The sequence below is a fragment of the Thermobia domestica genome, chromosome 7 (assembly GCF_964235325.1).
Source record: "Thermobia domestica chromosome 7, izTheDome1.hap1.1, whole genome shotgun sequence".
Lineage (NCBI taxonomy): Eukaryota > Metazoa > Arthropoda > Insecta > Zygentoma > Lepismatidae > Thermobia > Thermobia domestica.
Window position 1 is genome coordinate 145,452,604 of NC_137460.1, and position 17,466 is coordinate 145,470,069.

Genomic DNA, 17,466 nt, shown 5'->3' on the forward strand with positions numbered 1-17,466 from the left:
AAAGAGGATCATTCTTTCAGTTCGGGAACACGATGGAATAAACTCAAATTGCTACTTTGGTCGCCATTCCTATCACATGTTGGTAATGGCGACAGGCCCGTAGTCACGGGGGGGCTAGGGGGCTCAGTCCCCCTAAATTTTTTGCAGCCCCCCTAACTAAAATCATAGTTCGAATTAACGGGGGATGCCGGGGAAATTCCCCTTCGGTAAAAATTTATGTCCGGCTCGTATCACAGAAGTAACATAAATTTTCGCCTTCTACATTTACAGCAACAATACATAAGCTCTCGTTCGTCCGGATGTTCGAAAATTTAATTCGAACACTGACTGAAATGTTGGAAGAAATTGTATTTCCAAATGTACTTTAGAGTGATATATATATATATACAATGCTCCATGTGCAAACGACCTTCGCTGCAGGAGAAAAATAATTTATGGTTATTCTATCGGCAAACATGTATTTGTGTTCAGAAAAATATACTTTCACCTTAATCTGCGGACGAAGAGTTTATTCTTCCTGTTCTTTTTGAAATTTGCAACTGAAAACATCCTTTTGCTGTGAGTCATTGGCTTTCGATTAATATGCGAGAAATTGAAAAGACAGCATCCCTCAACAGGGGGTCGCAACTGCTTCGCTCTAATAATAATCACACAGGCGTATGGGTTTGTTTTATGTATATTGGACATGGAGAGAGAGAGGGGTGGGGGATTTTGACTACGTTTTATGTCACGTGATAACGGAGTAAGAAAAGTTTCCTTTTCTGAATTGTATTTACTCTTGTTGTGTTGTGAGTTGAACATGGTTGTAATTGAAAGTTGGTCGATGCTGGTTTCTGAAGATGCACCGAAGTTCACTTGAAGAATGAGAATTGTAGTGTAGCAGCAACTTGACAATTTGTTAAATAACTTAGAATACTATATCTTTAAACTAAAGATAAGTGCGATTCACTTAATCTTCATCGGGGGTGAATAATTAGATACTTATATTAAAATAATTAGTAATTGTTGCCAATTTTTGGTGCCAGAATCAAATGTTCAAGCAGATCATTAGACGTAAGCCTAATCATGCAAAGTTACTATTTTGTAAATGAATACTTTGCAATCTTCTGGTATGTAAACAAAAAATGCAGCGGACTAAACGGAGGTAGTAGTTACACTTATAGGAAAAACAGAATTTTCAATTAAAAATTGAACCTTATTGGATGATAATATGTATAATGCTTTATAAATTTGAAATTAAACACCTTTGACTTAAAACAGGGTGCGTTGGGGAGTTTAGCGTCTCTCTTCACCAGGGAGGCTATAAAGAAACGGGACCTATAGCTTAAAGTAACATCCAAATCACTATCGGTTTGAATCCGAGGACTCCCAGTACGGTTTGAACCCGAAACCAGACGCGCCGAAGGCGAGCGCTGTACCCATGAGGCTACGGGGTAGCCCACAAAAGTAACAATTTGTTAATGTAGTTTCACTTTGAAGAATAGATATCTTCAATAGAAATAAGTAAATAGCTGTTTAAATAATTAGTTCTTAACTTAAACATTTTAGTACCTACGAAAGCAACTAATCTCGAATTCTTATTTGTACAATGTAAAGAAGAATTTCATGTATACTTTGATATGAATTGTACTATACAAAGAAAATTTAATGAACTGTTACTTCTCTTATCAATTTCGTTTCGAGAAAGAAGGTAACTGCGCTAGAACAGGGAACTTTTTTGGAGTTATTTCTTATTTGAATGCTCGAGTACCAGATCATAACAGATTATTTTTACTTAAACATGACTTTAGTAGCAATCATTCTAAATGATTGTTGATAGTATGTTCCAAAGAGTCTAGAGCAGTGATTCTCAAACTGGAGTCCGTGTGACCTGGCTACAGGGTCCACGACGTCTAAAAATTGAAATGTGTTGTGATAAAATGGAACTCACAGCTGTTATGCAAAAAGTATTTTTTCAGTTACTAAAAAGAAAGCAATTAGAAATTATACGTTTGTAAATTTGAATATTTTCTTTACTAAATTTCTGCCCTGAAGCCGGTCAACCTTTATATAGAACTACTTCAGGTGAGAGGAATTCCTTCTTTGTTAGGGCATTTTTTCAAAAGGAGTTGTACATTAACTGCACCGTGCCGATCTTGTTTTGCTGAGTTACAAGGACATCACCAGAAACCTCGATCTGGACACAATTGTTTTAAGATTGGCAGCATCCAAAACAAGGAGACTTATACTGTGATTGTGTTGTTAGTGATTGTTCAAATGTTCAATTTGTTTCTATTATAGTGTGCCAACATGAGGAGTGTATATATGCGTGTTGTGTTTGTGTTTCTTAATCTTATGAAATTTATAAATATGTAGATAGCAAAAACCCATAAACATATAATTATTTCTTTCGAGCATCACCATAAAAAAAAGATCAAAAAATGTTTAGAAGTACAAGTGTAAAATAAAGCGCGTAACATTTAAGAAATATAAAGTTTCATATCTAAGGAGATGTAAATAATAATACAGGTAAAATGTTAATTTCATTTTTCCAATACGCATATATTTGAAGCTTTCCTGGCGGCGTATATGATAAAGTTCTTCTCGGGCAATCAGCCAGGTGAAAACTGGTGAATAGGCCAACGTTTCGAGAGCTGTCATCGTTCTCATCATCAGGGCAATTATGTAGAGATCAGCGGATATAAGTAATATATACTCTGGGCTGGCGAAAATGCTGGTTCCTGATTGGCTGATTCAATCTGAAAACTGGAGCTGTGATTGGCTGGCTATGTTCCGTAGTCCGTGGTACTGATTGGCTGAGGGTTATCTGAATGTTTGTGTGTCGTTTTCTTTGCTGTGTTGCTGATGACCGGGTTCCACAGGGGGTTGAGTTGAAATCCATTGTCTCTATTAACGTTGTTCGGTTCATGAACTATGGCAAGAGATTCGGCTACTATCCTGGTCCAGTAATTCGTGCTCTTGCTAATGATGGATGTGTCCTTAAATAAAACTTTATGGCCTTCTGTTAAACTGTGTTCAGCTAAACCTGATTTTTCTGGATGGAATAATCTAATGTAATTTTCATGTTCTCTGCAACGTTGTTCAATGGTGCGTCGTTTGTCCTATATAAGCCTTTCCGCATTCACAGGGTATACGATACACGCCTGGTGTCTTTAAGCCCAAGTCATCTTTGATCGGGCGAAGTAAGTATCTGATTTTTGGTGGCGGCTTGTGTATGGTCTTAATGTTATGTTTTTTCAGAATCCGGGAGATCTTTCTAGAAAGTTGTCCAGTGTATGGTAAAACTGCTATACTCAACGGTTCTTCAGTTTCTTCTTTGGATTTCCTCTGTTCAGAAAAGGTCCTTTTCAGGGCCAAACTGATATCATGCTTCTTGTAATTATTCTGGAGTAGCGTCTTTTTGAGATTATCTAGTTCCCGAGGGAGGGATTCTTCGTCTGAGATGTCTTTCGCTCTATGTGCTAGTGTGCTGAAGACGGTGTTTCGCTGTGACTTATGATGAAAACTGTTGCCATTGAGATAGAGGTCAGTGTGAGTAGGTTTCCTGTAGACACTATGGCCGAGACTACCATCGGGCTTCCGGCGGATGAGAATGTCCAGGAATGGCAAGCATCCGTCCTTTTCAATCTCCATTGTGAACTTGATGTTACTATGTTGTTCATTAAGAAATTCTAGGAACAAATGCAGTGTCTTCTCCCCGTGAGGCCAGATGACAAACGTATCATCTACGAATCTATAAAAACATGACGGCTTGAAAGGTGTCAGTTCTAATGCTTTTTGCTCAAAATCTTCCATAAAGAAATTCGCAACTGCTGGTGAAAGTGGTGATCCCATGGCGACTCCATCCGTCTGTTCATAGTACTGTCCATGCATATATTTGTTTAAGCCACATGTATTTCAAAATATTGATTCAAGATTCTGAGACCCTTCTCTGTAGAATCTCTTTGAAGATAGTATTAAATCTCATTACTCTTTAGAGTTTTCAAGTTTCACAAATATTTTTTCAGTCATCAAAAATTAAAAAACGTATTTCCTGTACTAATTCTTTGGAAATTTTAATGATTGGTTCGTTCGGTCAACTATTTTTTTAACAAATATTTTTTTTTATTTCCTTGAAGATGAGAAAACGGAAGAAATATTTTGTTGCCATAACAAATAAAATAAAAAGGAGACACATAGTATTCTAGCTTTCAGGTACAGTTGTACTAACGCTATAGGGGAAAATTTTAATAATAATTCCTTCACGCTGTAGTTTTAGTTTTAAGAGCATAAGAAATAATTCATCATCACACACAGATACAGACATTATATATATATATATATATATATATATATATATATATATATATATATATATATATATATATATATATATAGTACAATGTCAGTGTCTCTTTCTGTGTGTGCCCACCCTAATTTATATTTAGCCCCCCCTAAATTTGGAGGCTGGCTACGGGCCTGAATGGCGATCACAGTACAATTTTAATAAACACACATAGTTCCATAGGCAGTTCATTTTTTTATTTTATTTTATATTTTTTTTTGCTAAACTGCGCCTTCGAAAGATTGAGAAACGTCAACTGAACGTTTTATTGACGTTTCTTCAAAGACACGTCAGAGATATATTCACGTGGTGAGTCCACAGGAGTACAGTCAGCATGCACCCTCAATCCACAAAAGTTACACCGATATTAAAGTTTCAGTGTTTGACTCAAGTAGCTGTATTACTTATCTTAGATCTAGTCTCTTTTATAATTTTTGGCTGGAGAAGCATTCCAAAAGTTTGTTCGGAATGGCGATCACAGTGATGGTAAACCGATCACGTTGATCGGCATTCCCAACATTGAGCCATTTTAAAAATTGAGCTGGTTATACTGTAAACGAAGTTTATTTGAAATATAACTGTGTGTCGTGCATTAGACGTAAATATAACTTTTTATAAATCTTAGTAACTTCAAGATCTTACAACTGAGAATTGTACCTATCGTGAGTTGAAATATGCAGATCCTTATAAGAAAATCAACAAAAACAAGATTCAGCACGCTGGACTTCAGTCTTCTCTGACATCTTCCTCGACAATACACGAGAAACCTTGCTACAAGAGGCAGATGGCAGCACTAGTTTGACTTCTCCTCGGGTCACGCAAGAGGGCAAAGTGGGCTGATCGCCATTCCCTTCCTCTCCCCTATATTTAAAGTTCACTATAATCCCAATTAGCCATCTATATATGTTTAAATTTTACTATCATTATTAATGAAAGGTCCGTTGTTTGTCTCCCAGAATTTTGGTACGCTTTTACGTCCAGCTATAATACATTTTACGTCGTAAGTAATTTGAAACCTAGAGGGAAGGTAAAGTAGAATGACTTGTTATCGGTATGTAAAGCATGAAAGATACACCTTTATCAACATCCACATGTGTAATAATAATACCCTATTTCTTTCTTGTGAAAGCCTGCCGACCTGAAGCGTACTAGATGTAGAATAGTAGGGTGTAATGTGTGCATTAAAAAGTTATTTTTTATGTATTAATGTCTGTTAATTAAAAGATGATGTATGAGTTGCTGTATGGAATTGTTTTGAGGTGATACTTCACTGTGTTACTAGGTTTGTGAAGTGAATTAAGTTTAACCCTTTGAGGATTTTATGGTACAATTTGTACCATACGGGTTTTTCATGGTACATTACGTTATTTCTCTTCTATTTGAGCTTTTTCGTCCGGTATTTTTTGTTTTTCAAGTCCAGAGGCATTGTAGAAGACATTACGTATGGTTTCAGACCTTCCTGCGTCCAGACATAGGAGGTGATGACGTCATAAGTCTAAAATTTATTTTTTTCATTTATTAAGCCTATGTTCAATATTTTTTGGCGGGCTTATTTTTGCACGTAGAAGATTGAAATTTTGCACAAACATTCAGTCCATCGAGTAGTATTTTCCAGATTTTTTTTTCAGATTTGTGAGTTAAAACAGGGGGGGAACCAGAGGGCAAAGGGTTGAAAAAGGGATATTTTTACCCCCAAAATCCCTTTTTTCGGGATTTTCCCGCCTTATATACATGATGGAGACACGTGAGTCATACCGTCTGAAAGGCAATTTTATTCTGAAGAGAATGATGGGCGAAACATGACCCTAGGGTAATTAGGGATGTCTCAGGGAATTTTTAAAAAATATCCCTTTGTATAGGGTAATATGGTACATTGTCGGTATGTATATATTTTTGGCGGGCTTACTTTTGTACCTAGAAGATTGAAATTGTGCATAAACATTCAGCCTACCTAGTAGTATTTATCAGATTATTTTCAGATCTCTGCGTTAAAACAGGGGGGGTCCAGAGGGGCTAAAAGTTGAAAAAAGGGATATTTTTACCCAAAAAATCCCGTTTTTCGTCATTTTTCCGGGGTAATATGGGGCATTTTCTGATTTTTTTTTGGCGGGCTTATTTTTGCACGTAGAAGATTGAAATTGTGCACAAACATTTAGTCCACCGAGTAGTATTTACCAGATTTTTTTCAGATCTCTGCGTTAAAACAGGGGCGTCCAGAGGAGCTAAAAGTTGAAAAAAGGGATATTTTACCCAAAAATCCCGTTTTTTCGTCATTTTCCCGTCTTAGATACATGATGGAAACACGTGAGTCATACCGTCTGAAAGGCAGTTCTATTCTGAAGAGAATGATGTGCAAACCATGATCCTAGGTTAATTAGGGATGTCTCAGGAAATTTTTTCCCTGAGATCATAGTGTATTGTGGTAATTTGGGGCATTGTGGGAATTCATGATAAAATTTCTCCCGCCCTTAGTATTCAAGATAGAAACTTGAAATTTGGCACACACATTCAGTATCCCAAGTACTATTTATCAGATTTTTTTAGACGGCTACGTTCACACAGGGCCGTTCCAGGGGGGCCAAAGTGCGAGAAAAAAATTTCCCTCCGAAAGTTTTCCCTTTGACATCATTTTTCCCGCTCCTGGTATATGGTATGAGCATGCAAGTGGTACCATTTGAAAGCCAGCTCTATTCTGAAGAGAATGAGGTATGAACCATGATCCTAGGATAAATAGTGACGATCCAGTAGCTGCTTGACTGAAAGTCTAAAAAATAGCCCAAAAAGCCGCAATCCGGAAAGGGTTAATACTGATTTCTTTACTTAGTTTTAGTAATCTAGTCTACTTCGTAATATTAAACAGCGTTATTATTAATGTGACTTTTATTTTGTGTTGATAATATGTAATTGATTGTATTTCAATGTTGCGTTAAGTATCGGTATGGTGACTTAAAAGAATCAAAGTAGTTACCAAAGTCACTGGGGTTCACCTCTGACACGTAGACGAAAATCGTGTTCGTGACTTTTATTGGAGTTCTTCTGCTTCCTGTGACTTATTCCATCATTACACAGGGCTGTGAATTTCAACTTAGGGATGTTTTCTAAGGTTTGATCACGGATTACTATGTATTTTTGGGCGATGATTTCAAAAAGCAAGACTGTCTCGTATCGTGGAAGGATTTACCGCTCAAGAAAATGAAAATAAGAAAGAAAAAGAAAACTATAGTAAAACCATGTATTTGAAGGAAATTGTTGAAATCACTGTTTCTTGTTACATTTTCTTACAAGAATTTGTTATAAACTATTGCATCAGCTGAAAGATTTCTTAGGAGACTTGAAACCCTCAAAGAAGGTAGGTAGAAAAACTGGAATCATTGCGGAAATAAATGAATTGACGGGCGAATTTGAAAGTTTTATTAGTTTTTCTGTTACGCTCAGCCTGGTAGTAAACTTACAGCCCTCATCGTTCCATAGACATTTTTCCAAATCACATTGAAGGTAAAAATATTAAATACTCACAAAATAAATTACTGTATGTGGTGACATTTTTCTTGACATTCCATACTTCTTTTCGAACATTTTTTGTTTTTCTGCTGTCTATTATCTCGGTACAACAATCAGCAGTTACCAGTCATCATTGAGAAATCCCTACGACCTTGATACCCCCCTCCATCTTCTTTATATCCTGTGAAACTATCTACCCATTTCTTTACCCACGGAACCTAAGTTCTCACGAAAGTAATCCAAAAGAGAGTTTTAAAAGTGTAATTTTAAATTTATTATTCATACCAGAATTAATCTACTATTAATATCTATCTATCTATGTATATCGACGATTGTCTTGTAACTGGGGTCTCTGTTGTTTCCTGAAAGTTTGGTGGGTACATCTTTAAATGAGTTCTATGCTTATTTTCGACATTTGTTAAATTTTTCTCCAATTTCTTGTCATTCTTAAGTTTTCTGATGTCGGGTTCACTTTAAATGCTTTCTTTGAGTTTTGCTGCTGATAACCTTGCCAGCGTTCCTCCTCAACTTTTTTTTTTTTAAATTTTATATATATGTTTGAAAGGCTTGGTTCCACTTTATAGTGATGTCCTTGTGGGCTACTGTTTTTGTACCCATTATTCTCTATCTGGGCTGTCCCATTGGCACAAAACACATGGATACTTTGTGTATTCTCTTTGTTGCCTCGTATCTTTTATTTTATTTTTAAATCGACGCAGAGGTGCCATTGTTGGTCCTTTTTCAGGTATGAGTGACAAATTATTGTATTGCTCTCTCATCTGTACAGAATGACCTACAATGAGGACAAGTCAATAAATAGTCGCCAAACAGTTTTGTCATACTCATTATTACATTTGTCCATTAGTCCAGGAAAGTTGTTGCAGTGTACGAATTCAACTTCCTAGAAAACAATGTTAAATAATGTTAAGAAAGCTTTCAGTAGTAGTCCCCGGCGTTGGCCCGAATGACTCATCCTCACTCTCTTTTATGACCGGGATTTTTGAAATTCGTTCCCTTTTACGGCTTGGCCCGGGGTCAATGACCTAGGGGTACATAGGACCACCCCCTTTAAATTTTGGCAGGGGTACCTTGACCCACCCCCTAAATTTAGGCAGGGGTACATAGGACCACCCCCCCTTAAATTTTGGATATTGCCAAATCTAAAAATTTGGCATGGTAGCCTAGGACCATAGTATGTACCTCTATCAGTATTGGGTGTCTATGTCGTTCCCTTTCATGGGTAAAAAATTGCCAAAAATTCAAATTTCGGGGGGTTTTGACCTAATTTATCCCCTTTGATGAGGTGTTATTACCTTATATAGTTATATGGGCGTATACAGGGGTCCATTCCCTTTCATAACATATGGGTATATTAATGCACCCCTTGAAAAATTTGGGAGGGGTACCTTGGCCCACCCCTTAAATTTTGGAAATTGACCAATTTAAACATTGGGTATTATAGTATAGGACCCTAATATGTATTATGATAAATTTGGGTGGTCCACCTCGTTCCCTTCTAGGGGTACAAAATTGCCAAAATATAAACGTAAGTAATACGTTGTACCACGTGTTTCCTTTCGACCTAAGTTATCCCCTTGGATGAGGTCCTATTACCTTATATGGTTATATGGGCGTATACAGGGGTCCATTCCTTTCATAAGACATAGGTATATTAATGCACCCCGGGAGGGGTACCTTCGCCCACCCCCTTAAATTTTGGAAATTGCCAAATCTAAAAATTGGGTGTGGTAGCCTAGGACCATAGTATGTACCTCTATCAGTATTGGGTGTCTATGTCGTTCCATTTCATGGGTAAAAATTGCCAAAAATTCAAATTTCGGAGGTTTTTGACCTAATATATTCCCTTCGATGAGGTGTTATTACCCTATATGGTTATATGGGCGTATACAGGGGTCCATTAGCTTTCACAACATATGGGTATATTGATGCACCCCTTGAAAAATTTGGGAGGGGTACCTTGGCCCACCACCTAAATTTTGGGAATTGACCAATTTAAACATTGGGTATTATACTACAGGACCCTAATATGTATCATGATAAATTTGGGTGGTCCAACTTGTTCCCTTTTAGGGGTACACAATTGCCAAAATATAAACGTAAGCAATACGTAGTACCACGTGTTTGGTTTTGGGTCGATTTTATCCCCTTTGATGAGGTGTTATTATCCTATATAGTTATATGGTCATGTATAGGGGTCCATTCCCTTTCATAAGATATGGGTATATTGGTGCACCCCCTTTAAAAATTTGGGAGGGTAACTTGGCCCACCCCTTCAATTATAGAAATTGCCCAATTTAAACATTTGGTATAATAGTATAGAACCCTAGTATGTATCACTATAAATTTGGGTGGTCCACCTTGTTCCCTTTCATGGGTACAAAATTACCAAATTTGAGTACAACCACGTGTTTGGTCTTTTCACCTAATTTATCGCGTTTGATGAGGTGTTATTATCCTATATGGTTATATGGGCGTATACAGGGGTTCATTACCTTTCATAAAACATGTGTATATTGGTGCACCCCTTGAAAAATTTGGGAGGGGTACCTTGGCCCACCCCTTAAATTTTGGAAATTGCCCAATTTAAACATTTGGTATAATAGTATACAACCCAATTATGTATCACTATAAATTTGGGTGGTCCACCTCGATCCCTTTCATGGGCACACAATTGCCAAATTTTAGTACAACCACGTGTTTGTCTTTTGACCTAATTTATCAACTTTGATGAGGTGTTATTATCTTATATCGTTATATGGGCGTATACAGGGGTTCATTACCTTTCATAAGACATGGATATATTAATGCACCCCTTGAAAAATTTGGGAGGGGTACCTTGGACCACCCTTTAATTTTGGAAATTGCCCAATTTAAACATTTGGTATAATAGTATAGGACCCTAATATATATTACTATAACCTCGTTCCCTTTTAGGGGTACAAAATTGCCAAAATATAAACGTAAGCAATACGTTGTACCACATGTTTCGTTTTTTACCAAATTTATTCCATTGGATGAGGTCCTATTACCTTATATGTTATATGGTCACGTATGGGGATTCATTTCCTATCATAAGACATAGGTACATTTGTGCACCCGGGAGGGGTACTTTCACCCACCCCTTTAATTTTGGAAATTGTCCCTTTTATATGTTTGGTATTATAGTATAGGACCCTAATATAAATTACTATAAATTTTGGTGGTTCACCTCGTTTCCTTTCATGGGTACGAAATTGCCAAATTTTAGTACAACCACGTATTTGGTTTTGGCTCAATTTATCCCCTTGGATGAGGTCCTATTACCTTATATGATTATATGGTCATGTATATATTGGTCCATTTCCTATTATAAGACATGGGTACATTGATGCACCCCGGGAGGGGTACCATGGCCAACCCCCGTAAATTTTGGAAATTTTCCAATTTGAGCATTCGGTATCATAGTACATACCTCAACATGTATCATGATAAATTTGGGTGGTCCATCTTGTCCCCTTTCATGGGTAAAAATTGCTAAAATATAAACATAAGCAATATGTTGTACCATGTGTTTGGTTTTTGGCCCAATTTCTCCTCTTTGATGAGCTTCTATTACCTTATATGGTTATATGGTCATGTATATGGGTTCATTTCCTATCATAAGACATGGGTACATTGACGCACCCTTTAAAAATTTGGGAGGGGTATCTTGGCATCACAGAAATTGTTTAATATAAGCATTTGGTATCATAGTACAGGACTTCAATATGTACCACTATAAATTTGGATGGCCCATATCGTTCCCTTTCATGGGTAAAGAACTACCGAAAATCAAATTTCGGAAGTTATTGGTAGTGTACAGGGATTCATTTCCTTTGTTGTGGTACTTCTTAAGTTTGAGTACACACACTTTTAGAAAACAGTTGGTTCTACTCAGGTAAACAATTGACGGACATTATTGACCTTATTGAACATATAATGATATGATTAATTCTAAGACTTAGGTATATCAAGAGAAGTATTCTTTAAATTTGGGAATGGTGATAAACAGAATTTTAACATAAGGCGCGAAATTTGAAACAATACATTGAACTTTAGTCACAGCTCATAGTCTAAGATCATTGGTGGTGATTGATTTGAAATCTGATAGGTAACCTTATTGAATCTTATGACTCATAGACGAAAGGCAATACATGCTACAACAGTTTGAAATTTAATCATAAGGTGATGTAATCTGACACTAGCAAAGTTATTGTTAATGCAATTTGATTGGCTGATCACTATCTTTCCTGCAATCTGATTGGTTGATCACTATCTTTCGTGCAATCTGATTGGTTGATGATTTTCAAATCTTTGCTGCATTCAGTTTTAAGTTTTGTTTAACATTTAAAAATCTTGGTTTCGTTCAACATTTTGCACTCACTGATAAATATGATCAAAACCGTTTATTTGTTAATCGAATAGTTAAAAACCGGATAAAGTTTGACGGTTAACCGTGAAACGTAAAATTTTTTGAAACTTTTTGTTTGAAAATTCTTGCTTTCAAATTTTTGTTTTAAATTTTTTGTTTCAGAATTTTATTTGAAATTTTTTTTGACAACTTTTGTTTGAAAATTTTTTGTTTAAATATTTTTCGTTTGAAATTTAAAAAAAAATTTTCGTTTCAAAATTTTGTTTAAAATTTTTTGTTTGAAATTTTTTCGTTTCCAAATTTTTTGTTTGAAATTTTTTGTTTGAAATTTTTTCGTTTCCAAATTTTTTGTTTGAAATTTTTTGTTTGAATTCTTTTTCGTTTCAAAATTTTGTTTGAATTTTTTTCGTTTGAAATTTTTTTGTTTGAATTTTTTTTCGTTTCCAAGTTTTTTCGTTTTAAATTTTTTTCAAACTTTTATTTCAAAGATTTTTGTTGGAAATTTTTTAGTTCAAAAATTTTGGTTTGACATTTTTTAAGTTTGTGCACTCATTAGTAAAGAACCGGAACTGTTTAGAGCAAAAATCTTTGACAACATTGTTTTTCATGATGCAATAGTACACGTCAGAATATGGGGCTAAATTTTTTCGTTTCAAAAATTTTGTTTCAAAGTTTGGTTTGACATTTTTAAAAGTTTGTGCACTCATTAGTAAAGAACCGGAACTGTTTAGAACAAAAACCTTTGGCAACATTGTGATGCAATAGTACACGTCAGAACATGGGGTTGTACTTGAAATGAAAAAAAACAATTCATTGAAATGGATCATTTTATTACACTCCACATACATCCATACCAGATATATGATCTGGATATATTCGATACAATGTATTTTGAACTTCTTGCACTAGTTTGTCTTTAGCATATAATTTTAATTCCAATTGAAGTCTTTTAAGGTCTATTGCAATATCAATTGGTGGAAACTCAATGTCCATTTGATCACAAATAAACTGTTTATCAATACAGGTATGCACCCACGAACGATGTTGACAACCATCACAATATCTAGATACATGTTGTACAATATGCATCACACATTTTTCAAAATAGTACATTTTCAGGAATATACTTGTTTTGTTGCACACTTCCACTGCATGTTTCACACACTGAAATACGCTGATGAATTTGTTCCATTCAGTTTGTGTTAGATACACCATGTTGCGAGGGACATGCAATGTACTCTTTTTACGTAACAGCACCATCTTCTCTTCGAGGACTGTACGCAGCACCACTTAATGATTTGAGCCTAATGATTTGACTATGGTCACATTTAGCTCATCATGAAAATAATCGTTCATTTGGTCGATTCGTGAACATAATATTTGCCACTCTTCACAGGTCAGTTGTACACCAAATTGTTCTGCTTTGCCCAATCGAATCACAGGTTCAAATGTTCTAGCACTGATACCAATCATCACATGTTTTGTTTGAAATATATTTATTGGATAATAGCTTGCGAAGATGAACTCTTTATCGTTAGAAGTACACATCTTTCCTCCTGGCAATAGTACACGTCAGAATATGGGGCTGTACTTGAAACGAAAAAAATTGCAAACAAAAAATTTCAAACAAAAAATTTGGAAACGAAAAAATTTCAAACAAAATTTTGAAACGAAAAATTTTTTTAAAATTTCAAACGAAAAATTTTTAAACAGAAAAATTTTGAAACAAAAGTTGTCAGAAAAAAATTCAAATAAAATTCTGAAACAAAAAATTCAAACAAAAATTTGAAAGCAAGAATTTTCAAACAAGAAGTTTCAAAAAATTTTACGTTTCACGGATAACCGTCAAACTTTATCCGGTTTTTAACTATTCGATTAACAAATAAACGGTTTTGATCATATTTATCAGTGAGTGCAAAATGTTGAACGAAACCAAGATTTTTAAATGTTAAACAAAACTTAAAACTGAATGCAGCAAAGATTTGAAAATCATCAACCAATCAGATTGCACGAAAGATAGTGATCAACCAATCAGATTGCAGGAAAGATAGTGATCAGCCAATCAAATTGCATTAACAATAACTTTGCTAGTGTCAGATTACATCACCTTATGATTAAATTTCAAACTGTTGTAGCATGTATTGCCTTTCGTCTATGAGTCATAAGATTCAATAAGGTTACCTATCAGATTTCAAATCAATCACCACCAATGATCTTAGACTATGAGCTGTGACTAAAGTTCAATGTATTGTTTCAAATTTCGCGCCTTATGTTAAAATTCTGTTTATCACCATTCCCAAATTTAAAGAATACTTCTCTTGATATACCTAAGTCTTAGAATTAATCATATCATTATATGTTCAATAAGGTCAATAATGTCCGTCAATTGTTTACCTGAGTAGAACCAACTGTTTTCTAAAAGTGTGTGTACTCAAACTTAAAAGTACCACAACAAAGGAAATGAATCCCTGTACACTACCTCATCAAGGACAATCACGTGGTACAACGTCTTGCTTACGTTTATATTTGGCGGGAATAATCAAAACCAATGACGCAATTTCATCTCAAATTATCCTACAAAGTTTCAATGTACCAATGTTCTGGACTCCTAATCCCATCATAGGTTAATAACTGATCACGTGATCATACTCATATTTGACAACGATTTACCCAATGAATGAGATACTATCCAATTTTAAGAACAATTACCAATTATTGATATGACAATATGAAATGTATCCCCTCCCAAAATTTAAGATTGGTACACAAATACACCTGTGTCTTATGAAAAAGTAATAAATCCTGTACTTATTCAATAATAAAGCCGGTCAGTAACCTTTAAATTTTGAATATTTGGTCATAAGAGGAATACCAATGGGTCCTAGAAAACGATTACCGAATTTTGTTATTTGATAATTCCCAAATTTAAAAGGGAACATAAATATATAAAGGTAATAAACCATATAACGTGCTAAATAGGGGTCAATAACTTCCGAAATTTGATTTTTGGTAGTTCTTTACCCATGAAAGGGAACGATGTGGACCATCCAAATTTATAATGGTACATATTGAAGTCCTGTACTATGATACCAAATGCTTATATTAAACAATTTCTATGATGCCAAAATACCCCTCCCAAATTTTTAAAGGGTGCGTCAATGTACCCATGTCTTATGATAGGAAATGAAACCATATACATGACCATATAACCATATAAGGTAATAGAACCTCATCAAAGGGAAGAAATTGGGCCAAAACAAACACATGGTACAACATATTGCTTATGTTTATATTTTAGCAATTTTTACCCACGAAAGGGGACAAGATGGACCACCCAAATTTATCATGATACATGTTGAGGTATGTACTATGATACCGAATGCTCAAATTGGAAAATTTCCAAAATTTACGGGGGTTGGCCATGGTACCCCTCCCGGGGTGCATCAATGTACCCATGTCTTATAATAGGAAATGGACCAATATATACATGACCATATAACCATATAAGATAATAGGACCTCATCCAAGGAGATAAATTGAGCCAAAACGAAACACGTGGTTGTACTAAAATATGGCAATTTCGTACCCATGAAAGGAAACGAGGTGAACCACCAAAATTTATAGTAATTTATATTAGGGTCCTATACTATAATACCAAACATATAAAAGGGACAATTTCCAAAATTAAAGGGGTGGGTGAAAGTACCCCTCCCGGGTGCACAAATGTACCTATGTCTTATGATAGGAAATGAATCCCCATACGTGACCATATAACATATAAGGTAATAGGACCTCATCCAATGGAATAAATTAGGTAAAAAACGAAACACGTGGTACAACGTATTGCTTACGTTTATATTTTGGCAATTTTGTACCCCTAAAAGGGAATGAGGTTATAGTAATATATATTAGGGTCCTATACTATTATACCAAATGTTTAAATTGGGCAATTTCCAAAATTAAAGGGTGGTCCAAGGTACCCCTCCCAAATTTTTCAAGGGGTGCATTAATATATCCATGTCTTATGAAAGGTAATGAACCCCCGTATACGCCCATATAACGATATAAGATAATAACACCTCATCAAAGGTGATAAATTAGGTCAAAAGACCAAACACGTGGTTGTACTAAAATTTGGCAATTGTGTACCCATGAAAGGGAACGAGGTGGACCACCCAAATTTATAGTGATACATAATAGGGTTCTATACTATTATACCAAATGTTTAAATTGGGCAATTTCCAAAATTTAAGGGGTGGGCCAAGGTACCCCTCCCAAATTTTTCAAGGGGTGCACCAATATACACATGTTTTATGAAAGGTAATGAACCCCTGTATACGCCCATATAACCATATAGGATAATATCACCTCATCAAACGCGATAAATTAGGTGAAAAGACCAAACACGTGGTTGTACTCAAATTTGGTAATTTTGTACCCATGAAAGGGAACAAGGTGGACCACCCAAATTTATAGTGATACATACTAGGGTTCTATACTATTATACCAAAAGTTTAAATTGGGCAATTTCTAAAAATGAAGGGGTGGGCCAAGGTACCCCTCCCAAATTTTTCAAGGGGTGCATTAATATACCCATGTCTTATGAAAGGTAATGGACCCCTGTATACGCCCATATAACCATATAGGGTAATAACACCTCATCAAAGGGGATAAAATCGACCCAAAACCAAACACGTGGTATAACGTATTGCTTACGTTTATATTTTGGCAATTTTGTACCCCTAAAAGGGAACAAGTTGGACCACCCAAATTTATCATGATACATATTAGGGTCCTGTAGTATAATACCCAATGTTTAAATTGGTCAATTCCCAAAATTTAGGTGGTGGGCCAAGGTACCCCTCCCAAATTTTTCAAGGGGTGCATCAATATACCCATATGTTATGAAAGCTAATGGACCCCTGTATACGCCCATATAACCATATAGGGTAATAACACCTCATCAAAGGGAATATATTAGGTCAAAAACCTCCGAAATTTCAATTTTTGGCAATTTTTTACCCATGAAAGGGAACGACATAGACACCCAATACTGATAGAGGTACATACTATGGTCCTAGGCTACCACACCCAATTTTTAGATTTGGCAATTTCCAAAATTTAAGGGGGTGGGCGAAGGTACCCCTCCCGGGGTGCATTAATATACCTATGTCTTATGAAAGGAATGGACCCCTGTATACGCCCATATAACCATATAAGGTAATAGGAC